A 22459-nucleotide genomic window follows, 5' to 3' on the forward strand; every position below is an offset into this window, starting at 1 on the left:
TTTTTGCCTATTCTTCAAAATCACAGATTCATTTTGGAATTATCTCTCTCAGCATTTGTGCATTCCCAATTTGGATATTAATTTTTTTTTTCAAATCCAAACTTGTCCCACTTTTCCCGTAAACAAAACGATCACAACAAAATTAAAATTTTAGAGTTCATGTATGCAAAAAAAAATGAAAACTATATGTTCAATTTTTTTTCAAATCCAAACTTGTCCCACTTTTCTCGATAACAAAACAATCACAACAAAATAAAAATTTTAGAGTACATTTATGCAAAACAATTTGAAAACTAAAATAAATGTAAGTTAGGAAAATCATTTCATTCACTAAAAATGAACTCCTAAATTTTGTTATCCAAGTTTGGGAAATTCCACTAGTACAACCCCTAATAGCTTGGTGAAATTTTATCAGAAAGAGATTTCTATTGATCCTAACATGTTTCAAATGTGGTGGATATGCATGCCAAAAACATGTTGAAGATGCAAATGACCTAATGATCAAAAAATTTCAAGGAGTAGAAAACAATTAAATTCTCAAGTTAACGTGTGGTTGGATATTTACCAGAGCAAAAAAACCCACTTTTGCCTATCCTTCAAAATCACAGATACTTTTGGGAATGATCTCTCTCAGTATTTGTGAATTTCCATTTGGATGTTCAATTTTTTTCAAATCCAAACTTGTACCACTTTTCTTGTAAAAAAAATGATCACTACAAAATGAAATTTTAAAGGTCATGTGTGCAAAAAAAATTGAAAACTATAATAAATGTAAGCGAAGAAAATTATTTCACGAACTAAAAATGAACTCCAAAGTTTTGTTATCTATGTTTGGGAAATTCCACTATTACAACCCCTAATAGCTTGGTGGAATTTTATAAGAAAGAGATTTGTAATTGATCCTAACATGTTTTAAATGTGGTGGATATGCATGCCAGAAACATGTTGAAGATGCAAATGACCTAATGATCCAAATATTTCAAGGAGTAGAAAAAAAAATTAAATTCTCAAGTTAACACGTAGTTGGATATTTACCAGAGCCAAACAACCCACTTTTTGCCTATCCTTCAAAATCACAGATACTTTCTGGAATTATATCTCATAGCATTTATGCATTTCAATTTTGGATGTTCAATTATTTTTTGTTGGAAGATGGGCTCAAGCCCACGAGCTCAAGACCATAAGCCCACACGTCAAAGGAGTGGCATATGTGTAAAATATGGTACTTTCCATAAAGATGGCATAGAAGTGTAAATATGTGTTCCCTTTATGTCTTTTGTTTTATAGTGTTGTAGCCCTAAGGGCATTGTAAAACTATAAATAAAGGCATTGAAGCACTCTCCTCTCTTTCCACAAATTTGTCCAACCCTCATTTTTCTTTTTGACGCAACCTTCTTCTCCCTTAATCCAAACTCTCTCCTTCCACGTTCTTCTTCTTCTCTTCTCCTTCTCTCTTCATTTTCTTCTTCTTTCTTGTTGATCTTAAGTTCATTTCATGAGATCCTAAATTCTACATGGTATCAGAGCAAGGAGTTTAGGATATCTCTTCATGGAGTTATTATGAAATCTGTTCAAGAAGTTGTAAAAGGAGTTCAGTCATGAAAAGATAAGTTCATGCTCTTCTTATTTATGTTTTTTTGTTTCCTTTTCTTATTTACATTTTCCTTTTTACATTTTTTCTTTACTTCTTGAATTTTGTGTCACATCAAGTCAAGATAAATCTTTATATGTTGTAAAGATTTATTTCTATGACTAAATTGATGTTATAATCTTGACTCCTTGTAAATCAATTACAAGAGTGATCAAGATCATTTGCTGTTTGCATCTTATTAAGATTGATGGGTGAAATTCAATTACCTTTGTGTAATTTGGATCCATCTCATTTGAGGCAGAATTCCAGCACTTGTTGCTGCACCGTCTCCTACTTAAGGTTGCTCATGGGTTTGCGTTAAGTTGTTGGATGGCAATTATATGTTTGATGAAATTCCAGCAGTTATTTACCCTTTGTAGTTCCATTTTTTTTTAACTTCAACAATTGAATTTTTGTTTAAGTTGAAGTCTCCCATGAGCTAAAGATGAATCTCTTCCAAGTGTCTTGGTTTGCCATTAAATCTTCTCTAAATTTTTGTTTATTGCTCGTTTGTGTTGGAGTTTGGATTAAGGCCTAATCGGTTGCATATACTTTCTTCTCTTTGTTCTTATGAATACAAGAGAAGTTGAGTGATGGCTGGATATTATTATCACTTTCTAAAGGCACAAATTCTTTGATAATTTGGTGCTTGCCCTCATGAAAGAAATTGGTTCTTGTTCTCTTTTGTTGGTGACTGATTTGGTCTATGGGTTCTTCAAATTACATTGAATAATTGTTCTTTGAAGAAGGCTTTTTCCCTTGACCTCCATATTTTACTTGCCTCATGATGGAGATTGGATACAATAGTAATAAGAGTGATATACTCCGTATTACTACAATTCCACTTAGAGGTCTCTCCAATTACATGAGCTGGTCACAATCGATTCGGAGGGTTCTTATTACTCGTGACCTCTTGAGCCACGTTGTTAACCTCCTTCGATTGATGAAGAAGATGTGTCCTAACATAAGTGGGTTAAGGATGATAACATGGTGATAAGTTAGCTCATTAATAGCATGAAAGAGCAGGTGGCCAACAATGTAGTCCACTTGGAAACCGCCAAGAACATATGGGACACTTGTGCCAAACTTTACTCAAGCACTGTTTCATTACAAAAAATATATGATGTCTTACAAAACATGTTGCATACGAAACATGGAGATAATATTCATGAATTTTTGGCAAGGTTTCGAGGTCTTCTTCAAGAATGGAATCTAGCTCAGCCATATTCCACTGATATTGCCATTCAAGAACGACAAAGAGAAGCTTTGGCAGCAGCCATTTGCTTATCGAATATTAAACCATACCTTGAGGTGGCCAAAACTCAGCTTCTAAGTTCTTCTGCTCTTCCATCCTTCGATGATATTAGTGCTACATTACTTCGGATACCGGATCCATCCCCTCCTTCTCCTATTGATGCTCCATCGGTGATGTTCTCTGGCAATCGGGGAACATCTTCCTCATCCCGAGGACGGGGCAGAAATATGAGAGGGGGTCGAACTATGAGAGGGGCACAAAATAGAGATGGTAGAATGGGTTAGAATTCATTCCGTACTGAGCCTCAACTTTGCAATTATTGTGGCCGTCAGAACCACCTTGTGGTATCATGCTGGAAACTTCATGGCAAGCCTGATTGGGCCACAGCTAACCCAGTCTCAGTTAACATTGAGAAAAATGAAGATAAGGCTAAATCATCATCCAGAAATGTGACTCTTACGGCTAAGGACTATGCTGCATTTCAGAAAATGAAGTCCTTCATGGAATCATCTATTCCCTCATCATCTACTGCTGCCACTACTATTGCCATAGGTATGCTTTCTTCCTCTTCTTGCTCTTCCTCTTGGATCATCGACTCCGGGGCCTCCGAACATCTATCAGGTAACAAACACTTGTTGCAGTCCTTATCTCCTTGTTAACCTCATAAATTCGTTACTATTGTTGATGGTACCCAAACCAAGGTCCTTCGCAAAAGTTCCTCCTCTCTTCCTTCATCTATTCCCCTTCAAGATGTTTTGTTTGTTCCTCATTTTCCTTTAAATTTGCTCTCGGTTAGTCAATTGACCAAACAATTAAATTGCTCTATCACCTTCTCACCGTCTTCTTGTGTCTTTCAGGATCTCACTACGAAGCGGGTGATTGGTGGTGGCCATGAAAAGGGGGGTTTGTACTACTTCACTCTTCCACCATTAGCTGCATTATTGTCCACACATCTGAGGCCCAACTTTGGCATAACCGACTTGGTCATCCGTCCACCCCTTCACTTCGTTCTTTGGTTCCATCTTTAAAAGGACTTTCTAATTTCAGTTGTGAGGTTTGTCAATTAAGTAAACATGTCAGGAGTACATATTCTCCTCATCTTACAACTACAAGTACTACTCCATTTGAGCTAATACATTCTAATGTATGGGGCCCTTTATGTGTCTCAAATATTTTCCAAGTTAAATATTTTGTCATTTTTGTTGATGATTTTACTCGAGTGACTTGGTTATATCTATTTAAAGAGCGTTCTAAAATTCTTCCTTTGTTTAAAAATTTTCATGCTATGGTATTGACACAATATGGGAAGAAAATTCAAACCCTTAGATCTGATAATGCAAAGGAATACATGTCTCATGACTTCAAATCATTTTGTGAGAGTAATGGGTTTATTCATCAAACATCATGCGCCTATACTCCTCAACAAAAAGGTGTTGCTGAAAGAAAAAATCGTCATCTTCTTGAAGTTGCTCGCGGCCTCCTCTACTCCATGAAGGTATCCTATTTCTATTGGCCTCATGCTATACTTACAACATGCTTTCTAATTAATAGGTTACCTTCGTCAGTCCTTCATCATAAAACTCCTTACTCTGTGTTATTTAATGGTGAAGATCCTTTTTCTCTTCCTTTGAAAGTGTTTGGATGTACGGGTTTTGTTCATGTTACATTCCCACATAAAAATAAACTTGATCCTCGGTCTATGAGGTGCATTTTTTTGGGGTACTCTCTCACCCAGAAAGGTTATGTCTATTACAATCCTACCCTTCGAAGGGTGTTTATCTCTAGAGATGTGACTTTCTTTGAGGACACCCCTACTACTCCTCCCATGATGCACCTCTAGGATGGACTTGTCCTTCTACTACTTCTTGTCCGCTTGTGTCATTCAATCTTGAAGTGGAACCATCCCTTGATGCACCGGCTGTATCTTCACCTGTGGAGTTTTCAGATCCATCCGAGGTAAGTCCTTCTCCTCCTATGTATGGGCATGAATTTGATACTCGGCCTATTGCTTTAAGAAAAGAACGTCGCTCTTGTACTACTTGGCATCCTATCTCAAATTTTATGTCTCACCATCGCTTGTCTTCTAAGTGTTTTCAGTTTCTTGCATCCCTTTCTTCTACTTCCATTCTGCAGTCGTATCAGGAGGCCCTGAGACATCCAGGATGGAAGGCGGCTATGGATGAAGAAATGAACGCCTTATACGAAAACCAAACCTGGTACTTAACATCACTCCCGAAAGGTAAAAGACCGGTTGGTTGTCGATGGGTTTTTTCGGTGAAACATAATCTGGATGGATCGGTTACTCGTCTTAAAGCTCGACTGGTTGCTAATTGCTATATGCAGTGCAATGGGATAGATTATGAGGGGACCTTCTCTCCTATTGCAAAATTGAATTCAGTACGCATCATCTTATCTATTGCTGCTAACTCCTCATGGCCCGTCTATCATTTGGATGATAAAAATGCTTTTATAAATGGTGATATCAGTGAGGAAATTTATATGGTTCAACCACCTGGTTATGTGGTTGAGGGGGAGTCAGTATGTCGGTTAAAAAAGTCTTTATATGGGCTTAAGCAGTCCCCTCGGGCTTGGTTTGATAAATTTAGTCAAACACTCCTACGGTTTGGTTTTCATCAGTGTTCAGTTGATCATTCCGTACATTATAAAGATACGGTCAAAAGGAAAATATTATTGGCCGTATACGTGGATGATATAATCTTAACCAGTGATGATGCTTTGAGCATACAAGGGGTGAAGCAGATGATATGTCAGGAATTCAAGACTAAAGACCTTGGTATGCTTAAATATTTTTTGGGTATAGAAGTTCTTCAATCCAAACATGGGATAATATTGTCTCAAAGGAAATATGTCTTGGATCTCCTTGAAGAAATAGGAATGAAGGGTTGTAGAACAGTTGACACACCTATGGATACAAATATAAAATTATGTGCCACAAATGAAGAAGATATTGATATTGGCAAATATCAAAGACTTGTTGAAAAACTTATTTATCTCATGGTAACTAGGCCAGACATATCATATGCTGTAAGTGTGGTGAGTCAATTCATGCACAAACCAAAAATTACCCACTGGCAGGCTTTAGAGACAATATTACGTTATCTAAAAGGAGCTCCAGGAAGAGGATTGCTGCATAAAAAACATGGGCACTTCAGCATAGAAGGCTTCTAAGATGCAGATTGGGCTGGATCTCCTGATGATAGAAAATCTACATCAGGATATTGTACTCTGGTTGGGGCAAACTTGGTTACATGGAAAAGTAAGAAGCAAAATGTGGTTGCAAGATCTAGCGCCAAAACAGAATACAGAGCTATGGCCAATACCGTTAGTGAACTTTTACGGGTCAGGACCCTTCTTACCTAGGTTTTTATAAAAAGGGGTCCATGAATCTGCATTGTAATAATCAAGCAGCCATTCATATCACTTCAAATCAAGTTTTTTATGAAAGAACTAAACATATTGAGGTGGTTTGTCATTTTATACGAGAGAAGTTTCAAGCAAGAATAATCTCTCTCAAACATGTGTCATCTCAAGAGCAAGTAGCTGATATTCTCACTAACCCCATTACGTCTAAAATCCTATCTTTTATATGTGGGAAGTTGGGTATTTATGATGTCTTTTCTCTTCCATCTTGAGGGGGAGTGTTGGAAGATGCGCTCAAGCCCACGAGCGCAAGACAAGAAGCCCACACGTCAAAGAAGTGGCATATGTGTAAAATATGGCACTTTCAATAAAGATGGCATAGAAGTGTAAATATGTGTTCCTTCTATGTCTTTAGTTTTATCAAGTTGTAGCCCTAAGGGCATTTTAAAACTATAAATAAAGGCATTGGCTAAGAGGTAGGGCATTGAAGCACAAATTCATCCAGCTCTCATTTTTCTTTTTGACGCAACCCTCTTCTCCCTTAATCCAAACTCTCTCCTTCCACGATCTTCTTCTTCTCTTCTCCTTCTCTCTTCTTTTTCTTCTTCTTTCTTGTTGATCTAAAGTTCATTATGAGAATATAAATTCTCCATTTTTCAAATCCAAACTTGTCCCACTTTTCTCGCAAACAAAACGATCAAAACAAAATGAAAATTTTAAAGTTCATGTATGTAAAAAAATTTGGAAACTATATAATAAATGTAAGTGAAGAAAATTATTTCATGCAATAAAAATGAACTCCAAAGTTTTGTTATCCATGTTTGGGAAATTCGACTAGTACAACCCCTAATAGCTTGTTGGAATTTTAAAAAATAGAGATTTCTAATTGATCCTATCATGTTTTAAATGTGGTGGATATGCATGCCAGAAACATGTTGAAGATGCAAACGACCTAATGATCCAAAAATTTTAAGGAGAAGAAAAATTTTAAATTCTCAAGTTAATGCGTGGTTGGATATTTAACTGTGCAAAACAACCCACTTTTTGCCTATCCTTCGAATTCAAAGGTACTTTTATGAATTATCTCTCTCATCATTTGTGCATTTCCATTTTGGATGTTCAATTTTTTTTCAAATCCAAACTTGTCCCACTTTTCTCGTAAACAAAGCGATCACAACAAAATGAAAATTTTAGAGTTCATTTATGCAAAAAAAATTGAAAACCATAATAAATGTGAGTGAAGAAAATTATTTCATGCTCTAAAGATGAAATCCAAAGTTTTGTTATCCATGTTTGGGAATTCCACTAGTACAACCCCTAAAATCTTGGTGGAATTTTATAAGAAGGAGATTTCTCATTGATCCTAACATGTTTTAAATGTGGTGGATACGCATGCCAGAAACATATTGCAGATGCAAATGACCTAATGATCCAAAAATTTTGAGTAGAAAGAAATTAAATTGTCAAGTTAACGCGTAGTTGGATATTTACCTGTGCCAAACAACCCAGTTTTTGCATATCCTTCAAAATCACAGATACTTTTTGGAATTATCTCTCACAGCATTTGTGCATTTCCATTTTGGATGTTCAATTTTTTTTCAAAACCAAACTTGTCCCACTTTTCTCGTAAACAACATGATCACAACAAAATGAAAATTTTAGAGTTCATGTATGCAAAAAAATTTGAAACCTATATAATTAATGTAAGTGAAAAAAATTATTTCACGCTCTAAAAATGAAATCCAAAGTTTTGTTATCCATGTTTGGGAAATTCCACTAGTACAACCCCTAATAGCTTAGTGGAATTTTATCAGAAAGAGATTTCTAATTGATCCTCAAATGTTTTAAATGTGGTGGATATGCAAGCCAGTTACGTGTTGAAGATGCAAATGACTTAATGATCCAAAAATTTCAAGGAGTAGAAAAAAAATTAAATTCTCAAGTGTTAGTGGTTGGATACCAGAGCCAAACAACCCACTTTTTGCCTATCCTTCAAAATCACAGATACTTTTCGGAATTATCTCTCTCAGCATTGGTGCATTTCCATTTTCGATGTTCAATTTTTTTTCAAATCCAAACTTGTCCCACTTTTCTCGTAAACAAACCGATCACAACAAAATGAAAATTTTAGAGTTCATGTATGCAAAAAAATTAGAAAACTATATAATAAATGTAAGTGAAGAAAGTTATTTCACGCACTAAAAATGAACTCCAAAGTTTAGTTATCCTTGTTTGGGAAATTCCACTAGTACAAACCCTAATAGCTTGGTGGAATATTATAAGAAAGAGATTTCTAATAGTGCCTAACATGTTTTAAATGTGGTGGATATGCATGCCAGAAACATGTTGAAGATGCAAATGACCTAATGATCAAAAAATTTCAAAGAGTAGAAATAAATTATATTCTCAAGTTAACGTGTGGTTGTAAATTTATTAGAGCCAAAGAACTCACTTTTTGCCTGTCTTTCAAAATCACTGATACTTTTTGGAATTATCTCTCTCAGCATTTGTGCTTTTCCATTTTGGACATTCATTTTTTTTCAAATCCAAACTTGTCCCACTTTTCTCGTTAAAAAAAATTTGAGAACAAAATGAAAATTTAAGAGTTCATGTATCCAAAAAAATTTGAAAAATATAATAAATGTAAGTGAAGAAAATTAATTCACGCACTAAAAATGAACTCATAAGTTTTGTTATCCATGTTAGGGAAATTCCACTAGTACAACCCCTAATAGCTTGGTGAAATTTTATAAGAATGAGATTTCAAATTTATCCTAACATATTTTAAATGTGGTGGATATGCATGCCAGGAACATGTTGAAGATGCAAATGACCTAATGATCCAAAAATTTCAAGGAGTAGAAAAAAAATTAAATTCTCAAGTTAACGTGTGGTTGGATATTTACAAGAGCCAAACAACCCAATTTTTTCCTATCCTTTAGAATCACAGATACTTTTTTGAATTATCTCTCTCACCATTTGTGCATTACCATTTTGGATTTACAATTGTTTTTCAAATCCAAACTAGTCCCACTTTTCTCGTTAGCAAAACCATCACAACAAAATGAAAATTTAAGAGTTCATATATTCAAAAAAAATTAAAAACTGTAATAAATGTATGTGCAGAACATTATTTTACGCACAAAAAATGAACTCCAAAGTTTAGTTATCCATGTTTGGGATATTCCATTAGTACAACCCCTAATAGCTTGGTGGAATTTTATAAGAAAAAAATTTCTAATTGATCCTAACATGTTTTAAATGTGGTGGATATGCAGGTCAGAAACATGTTGCAGATGCAAATGACCTAATGATCAAAAAATTTCAAGGTGTAGAAAAAAATTAAATTCTCAAGTTAACGCGTGGTTGGATATTTACGAGAGCCAAACAACCCACTTTTTGCCTATCCTTCAAAATCAGAGATACTTTTTGGAATTATCTCCATAAGCATTTGTGCATTTCCATTTTGGATATTCAATTTTTTTTAAAATCCAAACTTTTCCCACTTTTCTCGTAAACAAAACAGTCACAAAAAAACTAAAATTTAAGAGTTAATTTGAACACTATAAGAAATTTAAGTGTAAAAAATTATTTCACACACTAAAAATGAACTCCAAAGTTTTGTTATCCTTGTTTGGAAATTTCCACAAGTAGAACCCCTAAGAGCTTGGTGGAATTTCATAAGAAAGAGATTTCATATTGATCTTAACATGTTTTTAATGTGGTGGATATGCATGCCAAAAACATGTTGAAGATGCAAATGACCTAATGATCCAAAAATTTCAAGGACTAGTAAAAAATTAAATACTCAAGTTAACATGTGGGTGGATATTTACCAAAGCTAAACTATCCACTTTTTGCCTATCCTACAAAATCACAGAAACTTTTTGGAATTATCTCTCTCAGCATTTGGGCATTTCGATTTTGGATGTTGAATTTTTTTTCAAACCCAAACTTGTCCCGCTTTTCTCGTAAACAAAACGTTCACAACAAAAGTAAAATTTTAGAATTCATGTAAGAAAAAAAATTAGAAAACTATAATAAATGTTAATGGAGAAAATTACACACTAAAAATGAACTCCAAAGTTTGGTTATCCATGTTTGGGAAGTTCATCTCGTACAACCCTTAATAGATTGGTGGAATTTTATAAGGAAGACATTTCTAATTGATTCTAACATGTTTTAAATGTGGTGGATATGCATGCCAGAAACATGTTGAAGATGCAAATGACCTAATGATCCAAAAATTACAAGGAGTAGAAAAAAAATTAAATTCTCAAGTTAATGTGTGGTTGGATATTTACTAGAGCCAAACAACCCACTTTTTGCCTATCCTTCAAAATCACAGATACTTTTTTGAATTATCTCTCTCAGCATTTGTGCATTTCCATTATGGACGTTAAATTTATTTTCAAATCCAAACTTTTCCCAGTTTTCTCGTAAACAAAACCATCACAAAAAGTTGAAAATTTTAGAGTTCATGTATGCGAAAAAATTTGAAAAATATAATAAATGTGAGAGAAGAAAATAATTTCACGCACTAAAAATGAACTCCAAAGTTTTGTTATCCATGTTTTGGAAATTCCACTAGTACAACCCCTAATAGCTTGGTGGAATTTTATAAGAAAAGAGATTTCTAATTGATCCTAACATGTTTTAAGTGTGTTGGATATGCATGCCAGAAACATGTTGAAGATGCAAATGACCTAATAATCCAAAAATTTCAAAGAGTAGAAAAAAATTAAATTCTCAAGTTAACGTGTGGTTGGATATTCCAGAGCCAAACAACCCACATTTTGCCTATCCCTCAAAATCACAGATACTTCTCGGAATTATCACACTCTGCATTTGTGCATTTCCATTTTGGACGTTCTATTTTTATTCAAATCCAAACTTGTCCCACTTTTCTCGTAAACAAAACAATCACAACAAAATGAAAATTTTAGAGTTCATGTATGCAAAAAAGTTATTTATCAGAGCCAAACAACCAACTTTTTCCCTTTCCTCCAAAATCACATATACTTTTTGGAATTATTTCTCTCAGCATTTGTGCATTTCCATTTTGGATGTTAGACTTTTTTTCAAATCCAAACTAGTTCCACTTTTCTCGTAAACAAAACGATCACAACAAAATGAAAAGTTTAGAGTTCATGTAAGAAATGTTTTTTGAAAACTAAAATAAATGTTAGTGAAGAAAATTATTTCATGCACTAAAAACGAACTCCAAAGTTTTGTTATCCATGTTTGGGAAATTCCACTCGTACAACCCCTAATAGCATGGTGGAATTTTATAAGAAACAGATTTCTAATTGATCCTAACATGTTTTAAATGTGGTGGATATGCATGCCAGAAACATGTTAAAGATGCAAATGACCTAATGATCCAAAAATTTCTAGGAGTAGAAAAAAATTAAATTCTCGAGTAAACGAGTGGTTGGATATTCCAAAGCCAAACAACCCACTTTTTGCCTATCCTTCAAAATCACAAATACTTTTTGGAATTATCTCTCCTAGCATTTATGCCTTTCCATTTTGGGTGTTCTATTTTTTTTCAAATCAAACCTTGTCCCACTTTTCTTGTAAAAAAAAGATCACAACAAAATGAAAATTTTAGAGTTCAAGTATGCAAAAATATTTGAAAACTATAAAAAATGTAAGTAAAGAAAATTATTTCACGCACTAACAATGAACTCCAAAGTTTTGTTATCCATGTTTGGGAAATTCCACTAGTACAACCCCTAATAGCTTGGTGGAATTTTTTAAGAAAGAGATTTCTAATTGATCCTAACATGCTTTAAATGTGGTGGATATGTATGCCAGAAACATGGTTAAGATGAAAATGACCTAATGATCCAAAAAATTCAAGGAGTAGTAAAAAATTAAATTCCAAAGTTAACGTGTGGTTGGATATTTACCAAAGCTAACACAATCCACTTTTTGTTTATCCTTCAAAATCACATATACTTTTTCGAATTATCTCTCTCAGCATTTGTGCATTTCCATTTTGGATGTTCAATTCTTTTTTCAAATCCAAACTTGTCCCACTTTTCTTATAACAAAACGATCACTACAAAATAAAAATTTTAGAGTTCATGTATGCAAAAACATTTGAAAACTATAATAAATGTAAGTGAAGAAAATTATTTGCCGCACTAAAAATGAACTCCAAAGTTTTGTTATCCCTTTTTGGGAAATTCCACTAGTACAACCCCTAATAGCTTGATGGAATTTTATAAGAAAGAGATTTCTAATTAATCTAAACATGTTTTAAATGTGGTGGATATGCATGCCAGAAACATGTTGGAGATGCAAATGACCTAATGGTCAAAAAATTTCAAGGAGTAGGAAAAAATTAAATTCACAAGTTAACGTGTGGTTGGATATTTAGCAGAGCCAAACAACCCACTTTTCGCCTATCCCTCAAAATCACAGATACTTTTTGGAATTATCTCTCTCAGCATTTGTACATTTCCATTTTGGACGTTCAAATTTTTTTCAAATCCAAACTTGTGCCACTTTTCTCATAAACAAAACGATCACACCAAAATGAAAATTTTAGAGTTCTTGTATGCAAAAAAATTTGAAAACTATAATGATTGTAAATGAGAAAATTATTTCACGCACTAAAAATGAACTTCAAAGTTTTGCTATCCATGTTTGCGAAATTGCACTAGTACAACCCCTAATAGCTTGGTGGAATTTTATAAGAAAGAGATTTCTAATTGATCCTAACATGTTTTAAATGTGGTGGATATGCATGCAACAAACATATTGAAGATGCAAATGACCTAATGATCCAAAAATTTTAAGTACTAGAAAAAATTAAAATCTCAAGTTTACGTGTTGTTGGATATTTACAAGAGCCAAACAACCCACTTTTTCCCTCTCCTTCAAAATCACAGATACTTTTTGGAATTATCTCTCTCAGAATTTGAGCATTTCCATTTTGGATGTTCAACTTTTTTTCAAATCCCAACTTCTCCCACTTTTCTCGTAAACAAAAAGATCACAACAAAATGAAAATTTTAAAGTACATGTATGCAAAAATATTTGAAAACTATATAATAAATGTAAGTGAAGAAAATTATTTCTCGCACTAAAAATGAACTCCAAAGTTTTGTTATCCTTGTTTGGGAAATTCCACTAGTTCAACCCCTAATAGCTTGGTGGAATTTTACAAGAAAAAGAGTCCTAATTGATCCTAAAATTTTTTAAATGTGGTGGATATTCATGCCAGATACTTCTTGAAGATGCATATGACCTAATGATCCAAAAATTTCATGGAGTAGAAAAACAAATATAATTCTCAAGTGTTAGTGGTTGGATACTAGAGCCAAACAATCCACTTTTTTCCAATCTTTCAAAATCACAGATACTTTTCGGAATTATCTCTCTCTACATTTGTGCATTTCCAATTTGGATGTTCAATTTTTTTTCAATTCCAAACTTGTCCCACTTTTCTCGTAAACAAAACGATCAGAACAAAATGAAAATTTTAGAGTTCATGTATGCAAAAAAATTTGAAAACTATATAACAAATGTAAGTGAAGAAAATTCTTTGACGCACTAAAAATGAAATCCAAAGTTTTATTATCCATGTTTGGGAAATTCCACTAGTACAAACCCTAATAGCTTGATGGAATTTTATAAGAAAGAGATTTCTAATTGATCCAAACATGTTTCAAATGTGGTGGATATGCATGACAGAAACATGTAGAAGATGCAAATGACCTACTGATCCAAAAATTTCAAGGAGTAGAAAAAATTAAATTCTCAAGTTAACGTGTGGTTGGATATTTAACAGAGCCAAACAACCCACTTTTAGCCTATCCTTGAAAATCACAGACACTTTTTGGAATTATTAATCTCAGCATTTGTACATTTTCATTTTAGACGTTCAATTTTTTTTCAAACCCAAACTTGTCACACTTTTTTTGTAAACAAAACAATCACACCACAATGAAAATTTTAGAGTCATGTATGCAAAAAAAATTGAAAACTATAATAAATGTAAGTGAGAAAATTATTTCACGCACTAAAAATGAACTCCAAAGTTTTGTTATCCATGTTTGGGAAATTCCACTAGTACAACCCCTAATAGCTTGGTGGAATTTTATAAGAAAGAGATTTCTAATTGATCCTAACATGTTTAAAATGTCGTGGATATCCATGCCAAAAACATGTTGAAGATGCAAATGACCTTATGATCCAAAAATTTCAAGAAGTAGTGAAAAAATAAAATCTCAAGTTAACATGTGGTTGGATATTTACCAAAGCCAAAGAACCCACTTTTTGCCTATCCTTCAAAATCACAGATACTTTTTGGAATTATCTCTCTCAGCATTTGTGCATTTCCATTTTGGATGTTCAATCTTTTCTCAAATCCGAACATGTCCCACTTTTCTCGTAAACAAAACGATCACATCTAAATGAAAATTTTAGAGTTCAATTATGCAAAAAAATTTCAAAACTATAATAAATGAAAGTGAAGAAAATTATTTCACGCATTAAAATGAACTCCAAAGTTTTGTTATCCATGTTTTCGAAATTCCACTAGTACAACCCCTAATAGCTTGGTAGAATTTTATAAGAAGGTGATTTGTAATTGATCCTATCATGTTTTAAATATGGTGGATATGCATGCCAGAAACATGTTGATGATGCAAATGACCTCATGATCCAAAAATTACAAGGAGTAGAAAAAAATTAAATTCTCAAGTTAACGTGTGGTTGGATATTTACTAGAGCCAAACAACCCACTTTTTGCTTATCCTTCAAAATCATAGATTCTTTTGGGAATTATCTCTCTCAGCATTTGTACATTTCCATTTTTGACGTTAAATTTTTTTTTCCAATCCAAACTTGTCCCACTTTTCTCGTAAACAAAACGATCACGACAAAATGAAAATTTTAGAGTTCATATATGCAAAAAAAATTGAAAACTATAAAAAATGTAAGTGAAGAAAATTATTTCACGCACTAAAAATGAACTCCAAAGTTTTGTTATCCCTGTTTAGGAAATTCCACTAGTACAACCCCTAATAGCTTGATGGAATTTTATATGAAAGAGATTTCTAATTGATCCTAACATGTTTTAAATGTGGTGGATATGTGTGCAAGAAACATGTTGAAGATGCAAATGCCCTAATGATCCAAAAATTTTAAGGAGTAGTAGAAAATTAAATTCTCAAGTTAACGTGTGGTTAGATATTTACCAAAGCCAAACAATCCACTTTTTTGTTGTCCTTCAAAATCATAGATACTTTTTGGAATTATCTCTCTCAGCATTTGTGCATTTCCATTTTGGATGTTCAATTTTTTTTTCAAATCCAAACTTGTCCCACACTTCTTGTTAACAAAACGATCACAGCAAAATGAAAACTTTAGAGTTCATGTATGCAAAAAAATTTGAAAAATATAATAAATGTATGTGAAGAAAATTATTTCACGCACTAAAACTGAACTCCAAAGTTTTGTTATCCATGTTTTGGAAATTCCAATAGTACAACCCCTAAGAGCTTGGTGGAATTTCATAAGAAAGAAATTTCAAATTGATCTCAACGTGTTTTTAATGTGGTGGATATGCATGCCAGAAACATGTTGAAGATGCAAATGACCTAATGATCCAAAAATTTCAAGGAGTAGTAAAAAATTAAATTCTCAAGTTAACTTGTGGTTGGATATTGAGCAAAGCCAAACAATCCACTTTTTGGAATTATCTCTTTGAGCACTTGTGCTTTTCCATTTTGGATGTTCAATTTTTTTTCAAATCCAAACTTGTCCCACTTTTCTCTTAAACAAAACGATCACAACAAAATGAAAATTTTAGAGATCATGTATGCCAAAAAAATTGAAAACTATTTAGGTGGGACAAGTTAACATGTGGTTGGATATTTACCAAAGCCAAACAACCTAATTTTTGCCTATTCTTCAAAATCACAGATACTTTTTGGAATTATCTCTCTCAGCATTTGTGCATTTCCATTTTGGATGTTATATTTTTTCTCAAATCCAAACATGTCCCACTTTTCTTCTAAACAAAACGATAACATCTAAATGAAAATTTTAGATTTCATTTATGCAAAAAAATTTCAAAACTATAATAAATGAAAGTGAAGAATATTATTTCACGCATTAAAATGAACTCCAAAGTTTTGTTATCCATGTTTTCGAAATTTCACTAGTACAACCCCTAATAGCTTGGTGGAATTTTATAAGAAAGAGATTTCTAATTGATCCTAACATGTTTTAAATGTGGTGGATATGCATGCCAAAAACATTTTGCAGATGCAAATGACCTATTGATAAAAAAATTACGAGTAGAAAAAAATTAAATTCTCTAGTTAACGTGTGGTTGGATATTTACTAGAGCCAAACAACCCACTTTTTGCCTATCCTTCAAAATCACAGATACTTTTGGGAATTATTTCTCTCAGCATTGGGGCATTTCAGTTTTGGACGTTCAATGGAAGTGATGAAAATTATTTCACACATTTAAAATGAACTCCAAAGTTTTGTTATCCATGTTAGGGAAATTTCACTAGTACAACCCCTATTAGCTTGGTAAAATTTTATGAGAAAGAGATTTCTAATTGATCCTAATATGTTTTAAATATGGTGGATATGCATGTCAGAAACATGGAGAAGATGCAAATGACCTAATTATCCAAAAATTTCAAGGAGTAGAAAAAAATTAAATTCTCAACCTAACGCGTGGTTGGATATTTACGAGAACCAAACAACCCACTTTTTCCCTATCCTTCAAAATCAGCGATACTTTTTGGAATTATCTCTCTCAGCATTTTTGCATTTCCATTTTGAATGTTCAACGTTTTTTCAAATCCAAACTTGTCCCACTTTTCTCGTAAACAAAACGATCACAACAAAATGAAAATTTTAGAGTTCATGTAAGATAAAAAATTTGAAACTATAATAAATATTAGTGGAGAAAATTATTTCACGCACTAAAAATGAACTCCAATTTTTTTTTATCCATGTTTGGGAAATTCCAATCGTACAACCCCTAATAGCTTGGTGGAATTTTATAAGAAAGAGATTTCTAAATGATCCTAACATGTTTTAAATATGGTGGATATGCACGCCAGAAACATGTTGAAGATGAAAATGACCTAATGATCCAAAAATTTCAAGGAGTAGAAAAAAAATAAATGCTCAATTTAATGTGTGGTTGGATATATCAGAGCCAAACAACCCACATTTTGCCTATCCTTCAAAATCACAGATACTTTTTGGAATTATCTCTCTCAGCATTTGTGCATTTCGATTTTGGACATTATTTTTTTTCGAATCCAAACTTGTCAGACTTTTTTCATAAACAAAACGATCACAACTATATGAAAATTTTAGAGTTCAAGTATGCAAAAAAATTCTAAAACTATAAAAAAAGTAAGTGAAGAAAGTTATTTCACGCTCTAAAAATGAACTCCAAATCTTTGTTAACCATGTTTGGGAAATTCCACTAGTACAACCCCTAATAGCATGGTGGAATTTTGTAAGAAAGAGATTTCTAATTGATCCTAACATGTTTTAAATGTGGTGCATATGAATGCCAGAAACATGTTGAAGATGCAAATGACCTAATGATCCAAAAAATTTAAGGAATAGAAAAAAGTTAAATTCTCAAGTTAACACGTGGTTGGATATTTAGCAGTGCCAAGAAACCCACTTTTAGCCTATCCTTCAAAATCACCGATACTTTTTGGAATTATCTCTCTTTCCATTTGTGCATTTCCACTTTAGATGTTTAATTTTTTTTTCAAATCAAAATTTGTCCCACTTTTCTCGCTAACAAAACGATCACAACAAAATGAAAATTTTAAAGTTCATGTATGCAAAAAAACATGAAAACTATATAACAAATGTAAGTGAAGAAAATTATTTCAAGCACTAAAAATGAACCGATAAGTTTTGTTATCCATGTTTGGAAAATTCAATTAGTACAACCCCTAATAGCTTGGTGGAATTTTATAAGAAAGAGATTTCTAATTGATCCTAACATTTTTTAAATGTGGTGGATATGCATGCCAGAAACATGTTGAAGATGCAAATGACCTAATGATCCAAATATTTCAAGCAGAAGAAAGAAATTAAATTCTCAAGTTAACGCTGGGTTGGATATTTATCAGAGCCAAACAACCCACTTTTTGCCCATCTTTCAAAATCACAGATACATTTTAGAATTATCTCTCTCAGCATTTGTGCATTTCAATTTTGGAAGTTCATTTTTTTTTCAAATCCAAACCTCTCCCACTTTTCTCCTAAACAAAACGATTAAAAAAAATAAAAATTTTAGAGTTCATGTTTACAAAAAAAAAAATTTGAAATCTATATAATAAATGTAAGTGAAGAAAAAATTATTTCACGCACTAAAAATGAACTTCAATGTTTTGTTATCCATGTATGGGAAATTCCTGTTGTACAATCCCCAATAGCTTGTTGGAATTTTATATGAACGAGATTTCTAATTGATCCTAACATGTTTTAAATGTGGTGGATATGCATGCCAGAAACATGTTGAAGATGCAAATGACCTAATGATAAAAAAAATTTGAGTAGAAGAAAATTAAATTCTCAAGTTAACATGTGGTTGGATATTTACATGAGCCAAACAACCCACTTTTGGTCTATCCTTCAAAATCACAGACACTTTTTGGAATAATCTCTCTCAGTATTTGTGCATTTCCATTTTGGATGATCAATTTTTTTTTAAAATCCAAACTTGTCCCATTTTTCTCGTAAACAAAACGATCACAACAAAATTAAAATTTTAGAGTTCATGTACGCAAAAAAATTTAAATACTATATAATAAATGTAAGAGAAGAAAATTATTTCACGCACTAAAAATGAACTCCAAAGTTTAGTTATCCTTGTTTGGGAAATTCTACTAGCGCAACCCCGAGTAGCTTGGTTGAATTTTATAAAAAAGAGATTTCTAATTGATCCTATCATGTTTTAAATGTGGTGGATATGCATGCCAGAAACATGTTGAAGATGCAAATGACCTAATGATCCAAAAATTACAAGGAGTAGAAAAAAATTAAATTCTCAAGTTAACGTGTGGTTAGATATTTACTAGAGCCAAACAACCCACTTTTTGCCTATCCTTCAAAATCACAGATACTTTTGGGAATTATCTCTCTCAGCATTTGTGCATTTCCATTTTGAATGTTCAATTTTTTTTCAAATCCAAACTTGTCCCACTTTTCTCGCAAACAAAACGATCACATCAATATGAAAATTTTAGAGTTCATGTATTCAAAAAAATTTGAAAACTATAATAAATTTTAGTTAAGAAAATTATTTCACGCACTAAAAATGAACTCCAATGTTTTTTTATCCATGTTTGGGAAATTCCACTAGTACAATCTCTAATAGCTTGGTGAAATTTTATAAGAAAGAGATTTCTAGTTGATCCTAACATGTTTTAAATGAGGTGAATATGCATGCCAGAAACATGTTGAAGATGCAAATGACCTAATGATCTAAAAATTTCATGGAATAGAAAAAAATTAAATTCTCAAGTTAACGCGTGGTTGGATATTTACCAGAGCCAAAAAACCCACTTTTTTCCTATCCTTGAAAATCACCGAAACTTTTTTGGAATTATCTTTCTCAGCATTTGGGCATTTCCATTTTGGATGTTCAATTTTTTTTAAATCCAAACTTGTCCCACTTTTCTCGTAGACAAAACGATCACAACAAAATGAAAATTTTAGAGTTCATGTATGCAAAAACAATTGTAAAACTGTATAATATATTTAAGTGAAGAAAATTATTTAATGCACTAAAAATGAACTCCAAAGGTTATATATATCAATGTTTTGGAAATTCCACTAGTACTACCCCTAATTTTATAGGAAAGAGATTTCTAATTGATCCTAATATGTTTTAAATGTGGAGGATATGCATACCAGAAACATGTTGAAGATTCAAATAACCTAATGATCCAAAAATTTCAAGGAGTAGAAAAAAATTAAATTCTCAAGTTAACGTGTGGTTGGATATTTACTAGAGCCAAACAACCCACTTTTTTCTGATCCTTCAAAATCACCGATTCATTTTTGAATTATCTCTCTCAACATTTGTGCATTCCGATTTTGGATGTTAATTTTTTTTTCAAATCCAAACTTTTCCCACTTTTCTCGTAAACAAAATGATCACAACAAAATTAAAATTTTAGAGTTCATGTAAGCAAAAAAAATTGAAAACTATATGTTCAATTTTTTTTCAAATCCAAACTTGTCCCACTTTTCACGATAACAAAACGATCACAACAAAATGAAAATTTTAGAGTACATTTATGCAAAAAAATTTGAAAACTAAAATAAATGTAAGTTAGGAAAATCATTTCATGCACTAAAAATGAATTTCAAAGTTTTGTTGTCCATGTTTGGGAAATTCCACTAGTACAGCCCCTAATAGCTTGGTGGAATTTTATCAGAAAGAGATTTCAATTGATCCTAAGATGTTTCAAATGTGGTGGATATGCATTCCAAAAACTTGTTGAAGATGCAAATGACCTAATGATCGAAAAATTTCAAGAAGTAGAAAACAAATGAATTCTCAAGTTAACGTGTGGTTGGATATTTACCTGAGCAAAAAAACCCACTTTTGCCTATCCTTCAAAATCACAGATACTTTTGGGAATGGTCTCTCTATGTATTTATGCATTTCCATTTTGGATGTTCAATTTTTTTTCAAATCCAAACTTGTCCCACTTTTCTCATAAACAAAATGATCACTACAAAATGAAATGTTAAAGGTCATGTGTGCAAAAAAAATTGAAAACTATAATAAATGTAAGTGAAGAAAATTATTTCACGAACTAAAAAGGAACTCCAAAGTTTTGTTATCCATGTTTTGGAAATTCCACTAGTACAACCCCTAATAGCTTGGTGGAATTTTATAAGAAAGAGATTTCTAATTGATCCTAACATGTTTTAAATGTCCTGGATATGCATGCCAGAAACATTTTGAAGATGCAAATCTCCTAATGATCCAAAAATTTCGAGTAAAAAAAAATTAAATTCTCAAGTTAACGCGTGGTTGGATATTTACCAGAGCCAAACAACCCACTTGTTGCCTATCCTTCAAAAACACAGGTACTTTCTGGAATTATCTCTCATAGCATTTGTGCATTTCAATTTTGGATGTTCAATTTTTTTTTTGTTGGAAGATGGGCTCAAGCCCACCATCTCAAGACAAGAAGCCCACATGTCAAAGGAGTGTCATATGTGTAAAATATGATACTTTCCATAAAGATGGCATAGAAGTGTAAATATGTGTTCCTTTTATGTCTTTTGTTTTATAGTGTTGTAGCCCTAAGGGCATTGTAAAACTATAAATAAAGGCATTGGCTAAGAGGTAGGGCATTGAAGCACTCTCCTCTCTTTCCACAAATTCGTCCAGCCCTCATTTTTCTTTTTGACGCAACCTTCTTCTTCCTTAATCCAAACTCTCTCCTTCCACGTTCTTCTTCTTCTCTTCTCCTTCTCTCTTCATTTTCTTCTTCTTTCTTGTTGATCTAAAGTTCATTTCATGAGATCCTAAATTCTACATGGTATCAGAGCAAGGAGTTTAGGATCTCTCTTCATGGAATTATTATGAAATCTGTTCAAGCAGTTGTAAAAGGAGTTCAGTCATGAAGAGATAAGTTCATGCTATTCTTATTTACGTTTTTTTTTGTTTCCTTTTCTTATTTACATACTCCTTTTACATTATTTCTGTACTTCTTGACTTTTGTGTCACATCATGTCAAGATAAATCTTTATATGTTGTAAAGATTTATTTCTATGACTAAATCGATGTTATAATCTTGACTCCTTGTAAATCAATTACAAGAGTGATCAAGATCATTTGCTGTTTGCATCTTATTAAGATTGATGGGTGAAATTCAATTACCTTTGTGTAATTTGGATCCATCTCATTTGAGGCAGAATTCCAGCAAATGTTGCTGCACCGTCTCCTACTTAAGGTTGCTCATGGGTTTGCGTTAAGTTGTTGGATGGCAATTATATGTTTGATGAAATTCCAGTAGTTATTTACCCTTTGTAGTTCCATTTTTTTTTAACTTCAACAATTGAATTTTTGTTTAAGTTGAAGTCTCCCATGAGCTAAAGATGAATCTCTTCCAAGTGTCTTGGTTTGCCATTAAATCTTCTCTAAATTTTTG

This window comes from Aristolochia californica, unplaced genomic scaffold, assembly GCF_029961685.1.
Source record: "Aristolochia californica isolate CCGP_79_NKW_82.1479 unplaced genomic scaffold, dmAriCali1.0.hap1 SCAF_10, whole genome shotgun sequence".
Taxonomy (NCBI): Eukaryota; Viridiplantae; Streptophyta; class Magnoliopsida; order Piperales; family Aristolochiaceae; genus Aristolochia; species Aristolochia californica.